The sequence below is a fragment of the Tamandua tetradactyla genome, chromosome 18 (assembly GCF_023851605.1).
Source record: "Tamandua tetradactyla isolate mTamTet1 chromosome 18, mTamTet1.pri, whole genome shotgun sequence".
Taxonomy (NCBI): Eukaryota; Metazoa; Chordata; class Mammalia; order Pilosa; family Myrmecophagidae; genus Tamandua; species Tamandua tetradactyla.
In genome coordinates, this window is record NC_135344.1 from 75,178,155 (window position 1) to 75,184,267 (window position 6,113).

At 45.0% G+C, this 6,113-nt stretch overlaps 1 non-coding gene across 1 annotated transcript; it reads left to right on the plus strand.

Annotated features, from left to right (window-relative positions):
- Nucleotides 1–370: 370 nt before the first annotated feature.
- Nucleotides 371–441, plus strand: TRNAG-UCC (transfer RNA glycine (anticodon UCC)). The gene has a single exon. It is a non-coding gene; the product is annotated as a tRNA-Gly (tRNA).
- The last annotated feature ends 5,672 nt before the right edge of the window (nucleotides 442–6,113 follow it).

Below are 6,113 nucleotides of genomic sequence, written 5' to 3' on the forward strand. Positions count from 1 at the left end.
GGAGTGTCTCAGGGTGCCAGGGCTGCTACCACAAATACCACACCCTGGTTGGCTTAAGCAGCAGGGATTTATTGTCTCACAGTTTTGGAGGCTAGAAGGCCAAAGTCAAGGTCTCTACAGGCCCCATTTTTCCCCAGAGTCTATGGCCTTTTGGTGCTGGTTTGCTCCAACCCTTGGGGTTCCTTGGCCTGCATCTCTGCTTCCATCACATTATATCACATCTGTGAGCCCTTCACTCTTAGAAGGAACTACAAATACATTCCGAATATGAGGACATGAGAAAGCTACCATGGATCTGGAATGGTAATACCCTTTATTGTTCTTTGGTCGATTGTCCAAGCAGCTCATGTCAAAATGTTTGTGTGCGGGTGCATGGGTGGTTCAGTGGTAGAATGCTCGCCTTCCATGCGGGAGACCCGGGTTCAATTCCCGGACCATGCACCTAAAAAAAAAAAAATGTTTGTGTGCTATAAAAAAATAAATAAATAAACCCAAGAAGATTATGGGCACCCCTACACAAAGACAGGGTCTGAGATTAGTGACACACAACAAGACCTTTGTTCTCCTCTCTTCTACATGTGGATTCTGGGTACTGAGGCAGTCCATAGTGCATCCTCATGTGCCCAGGAGGGAGGCTGGGATGAAGGTGCTTTCCACTGTGTCCCCTGCATGTGTCCCTTATGCTCATGGATGAGCAGCAGATAAAAACATGCCACATGTGAGCCTGAAGGTGCTAAAGCAGAGCACAACATTCTTTGAAAATAAAATAAAATTAGTGTTCGAGCATAAGCGGAAAAAATTGGGGGGTTAATATATAACTTTCTAGGATTAACTTTTTATTTTCACCTGGATGTCTTGGATTTATATGGAGAGACCCTAAGGATCTGCTTGTAAAAAAAAATGCATGACATCTCACCTCTTATGAAGCCTCAGCTTCATGGGCTGGTTTCACTGCCTTGACCCTGTGCAGTTTCCTGCCTCCTGCTTACAGGTGTGTGATTCCCTTGCCACGGACATCCTCTCCCTCCTGCCTCTCAGGGTAGAACCAGTCACTCTCCTTCATTTCCTCCGCATACAGGGAAAGCTTTTTACCACCCCACCCCCACCCCCCCCACCCCCGCCCAGTCTGAAAAAATACAGGTCAACACTCGCAAATCTACATACCTTCATTCTTACCATTTAATTAGTTGCATGCAAAAAGTTAATAAAAGTAAAAAGCAGACCATAGCACAAAAGCATTTTACAAAATCTCAGGAAAATCGGGAAGATTCCAATCTCATGGAACTGGAAGTATGTTAAAACTAAGGCTTGTGATCAATAAAACAGTGGAGAGCTGCCCAGCCAGACTGCCAAGGACGTGAAGTGCTGCACCAAAGGCTGAGGAGGTAGACACTTCTGCTCAAGCCTAATGATTTTTGAGTTGTAGCTGTCTCCCTCTCACCTCCTTGTCTACCTGATGCGTCCCAACAATTAACATCGTTTTTCACCCCCATCTCCAGTCCTTCTCTTATATTTTCTGCCTCTTCTCCAAACAGAGCCTGTTTCCCTCATTCTGCTTCTCCTTCCATTGACTCTTCGGAACCTGCTTTGGGACACCAGCTAATAAATGCATTACAATGGCATGATGACTTCTAAGGTTCAACGCACTAGCCTCCTTGGGGTACAAGGAACCTTATGATAAAAGAATAAATCTCTAACTGTGGCATTTCTGATATTATCAAGCAGGAAGGAGATATGTTTTAAAAGAAAGTCATGCATTCTCAGTGACCCTGCGTGTACCTGATCACCAGCTGCTCTGCTTCGTATTATTATTCCCCAAGTGACCACCTGCAGTGAATCTTCTTTCCTAAGTAATTCCACGAATCAGATGCATTTCTGTCCTTTTCTGACATCTGATGACTAACAAGCTCTGAAAGAAATCTGTCCTCTAGCTCTAAAACACCAAAATGTCTAAAAGCAAATCTTTGCAGTCCCTTGAAATCCACCATGGTCATTTCTCTCTATTTATAAAAATACACATATAAAATTTTGCAGAAGTAAAATAAACAAAGTCATTTTTCCCTGATGGCATTAGTTGTGTTAATCTAATCTCATCTAAAACAATTTACCTGCAAGGCACAAGGAAAGAATTTGAAGGCAGCTGTGACTCAGGATCAGACAATGAGCACAAACATTTGTCTTTGGCATAAAGAAAGAGCCTAGGGGCAGGATGTGGTTGCAAAAGGAATATTTCCCCTTCAAGCCCTTAGGTTCATGAAGGGTTTGGTAGGGAAAGAGTTAGAAGCCATTTTTACTTGAGGGCCTACATGAAAGAATTCATGAACCTAAAGAGTTACCAAATGTAAAATAAAATGGCCACCTACATTGGACGTTGCCAGGGAGAGAGCGGGGGACCCCTTTCCAAGGAAGGCTTTTCCAGAAGATGAAAATTATTGATCTGCAGGGACTTTCCAAGAAAATGGAACATACCCTATAGCACTGCAGATAAGCTTTGTGATAACTAGCCAAAGCTTATCAGAATGGACAACGTACCACACCAATCAATGACTATCTGCTCCTCACTTTGAAGACCACCCCCCCCATGTAAAATAGAAACCTAACATCATTCAATCAGAACATTTCCTCACTTGCTTCAGCACTCCCCCTACATGGGCTTCCCCTTTCCACTCCCTTGGGGGAGCTCTCTTCTACTTACTGTGTGGGATGCTGCCTGATTCCTGAGTCATTCAATAAAACTGTGAGATCCTAAATTGCATGAAAAGATTTTCTTTGATCAAAAAAGCACTACAAGAGTGCATGGGTGGTTCAGTGGTAGAATGCTCGCTTTTCATGAGGGAGACCCAGGTTTGATTCTTGGACCATGCACACATACCCCAAAAAAGGCGCTATAAATTTGGGGGTCCTTAATTTTTGTTCTTAATGCAGTAAGATCAAGATTATGCACAATCCACAATGTAGAAAAGTTATAATTGAATGCTTTTTTGTTAGAAAAGTTGTTTACCATGACTAGTTATAATGAATAAAATATTTATTCCAAGAGGTTTTGTTTCACTAAGTGTCCAAATAGTGAATAAAGGGAGTTCCGGAACAAAAATACACACATGGAATAAATACTAGGTTTATAGTTTGAGCATTTGGGTAGATTGTGGTGTAACTTACTGAAATCTAAAGCAGGGAAGATGGGAAGAGGATGGGTTGGGGAGCAAGATAGAGAGGGGAATGAAGAATTTTGTTTGGGATGTGTTTATCTTGATCTGCCTATAGGAAACTCACAAAGACAGATCCAATGCACATTTTATTATATAAATTTGTAGAAATTTTGGCAAGAAATATAAAATATGAGTCAACGGGACATAAATAGCATTAAAGTCATGGGAGAAAGTATAAATAGAGACGTGGTCAAAGGCCAGGTGGTTCCTAGAGGCATATACACTAGCACAGAGCGAAGCATCAACAAACCCAATTTCGCTTGTCCGGAGCTTCCAGACTCTTTCAGATCAACGGTTCAAGGATTGGCTGGCATCGCCGGAACATTCAGAATGGATGATAAGAAAACATGCAGTGAAACGGTTATTCACCAATGTGGGATCCTGGAACAGCGCACAGGATGGTGCATCCCCACCAGCCCTGAGCCAAAAGGCAGCAATGACCGGACGTGCTTACCATGGCACAGGCACCTGTCACTGCAGAAGGAAGGACGTTGTGCTGGCCTGGACCCCTCAGGAGGCTGCAGGGGGATGCATTCATGGCCCTTGGACCGCCCTTCCCCACATTGTCTCCTACTGACCACACCCAAATGGAAACAGTGCCCAGTGGAAATCGTGTGCAAAGGAGCCTTGTGAGGCAGTCCTAGAAATCAGCCTCTGGGTGTCAAAATAAAATCACCACAGCCACAGGTTTATTGAAGGAGAAACTGCTGGAGCAGGGAGGTCTTAGACCCAGAAGTGTGAGTGAGAGTCGCAGTAGCAAACGGACCATTTCCACCTGGGAAGTTATAATGAGGGGTGGATATTTATGCTTCTTATTACATGGGAGTGTCTTATACAACAGGGAACAGCTGAACATCAACAATATGATATACTTATCCATATCCAATAGCCTATTTCTACTGGACTGAAATGCCCTCATTTCTACGTGTTGCTCAAACTGCAATTTTATAGGGTCTTAGAAAGTCCCGTCCCTGTGATCAATTTTTTTATCTTTTAGAATGCCCCTGTCCTTTCCAGGAAAAGTCTTGCTCACGCAGTGCCCAATGCATCAGCCATTCTAAAGGGCCCAAGGCAGGTGGAACAAGATAGAGGATCCGTCCCAAAGGGGCTGAGAGTGCCCAGTGTGCATTATTAATATAAATATTTACAGCTGACCTGAGTAGGTGGTTACATTCTACTTTCAGTCACCACTTCGCTAACTTTTATTTGTCATTCAAACTTCGCCCTTCTAATGACAACTTGGTGTAAGCCAGTCTGGTTCAGCATTGCCTGTCGTTATCTTTATCTATAAGTCAGTGTTCGAACCGTATGTTTAATACTGCATTAGTTCTCATTCTTTGCTTCGTAAAAAACGATTGGAAAATGGAAATAAAAGGACTAATACTATTGGCATGCAGCATCAATCTTGCAATTTTACAGTTGACACAAATATGGAAATCATTAGATGTGCCAGATTTCAAACAGTCAATGTGAGGGAAAAGAACAAAATTAAAGAACTTGGAATGCAAGAAAATAATGCCAAAATATGTATCTAAAAGGAAAGACGTAATTATGGATTTAGAATTTTGTGTTTTCAGCAAACAGATTTCCTTTCCCATATAATTAGGTTTTAATACATTTTTCAAGAAAATATTCTAGATGAAGTTCAATAGAAGTGTGTCCTTTCATTTTGAAGAAGTTTAATAAGTATGGGCTTGTCAAAGTTCTTTCTAGCTACCCCTTCCTCATGTGGGCAGATTAGTTAGACAGCTTTGTCCACTAAACTTTCTGTAGGGATGGAAAAGTTCCATATCAGTGCTGGCCAGTGTGGAAGCTCCGACCTGCATGTAGCTAGTGAACGCTTGAAATGCGACAACGGCAAATTTTTATTAATTTGAATTTAAATGACTGATGTCGTTGATGGTTACCACATTGGAAAGTGCAAGAATCTACACATTTTCGGAATTTATTCTACACGATTCCATTCTATACATATGAAGCCACACGTTTAGATAGTCAGATGAGACATAAAACTGAGGTCCTAATTACGGACACTGGCGGGTACTGCTCACCTTTACAGTTAAAACCACTCAGCAAATGGCTAAGCCGGGCGGGCCACGTTGGCTCAGTGGCAGAGTTCTCGCCTGCCCTGCCGGAGACCCGGGTTTGGTTCCCGGTGCCTGCCCGTGCAAAAAATAATAACAATAAATAAAAAATAATTATGACGAGCTCCGACTCAGGCCTGGGATGAATAACCAGGTACAGGCGGTCCCCGGGAAGCTGAGCAGCTGTCCCTTGGGGTGGAATCAGAAGTTCTGTAAGCAGTGCTGTGGGGCGGCACAGAGCCCTGACGGGAGGACACAATGGCGGGGCGCCGCTGGTGGGGGCCGAGGCTGATCGAGGGGGCCGGGGCCAGGCGGAGGCGCCCACGCGTGTCCGGGTTTGCAGGGTCCGCAGGTCGGCATCCGTCGGCGCGGCGCCCACCTGCGCGTCGGCGCGCGGGCAGCCCAGGCGCCCACCGGGAGCCTTCCTTCGCCTGGAAAGGACCAGCTTCCCACGGTCTGGATAAACGTGTGCTCTGGACTCCCTGAGGACTGCAGGAGCAGCGCTTGGGGTGGCGAACGCCATAAAATTCACTGCCCTGAGTTCTGCTCTCTGTTCCTGAGCTGGACGCTGGTGCAGTCATCCACACGGGACCTCCTGCGGGCCGGGACCCCACCCCCCCATGCCCCGCAGCTGCCGGCCCGGTCCTTAGAGATGAGTGGCGGGCAAGTGGGGAGCCACCCATGGCCGTGTCAGCCGGGGGCGCCTGTCCAGCTTGGGTTCTGTCACACTTCAGGCCTATCCATTACTCAGCCTGTGGCATTCAGAATCATCCCAGCTTGGCACTAAAGAACGTGAGGTTCTGCAAAATTAAGAAATTTG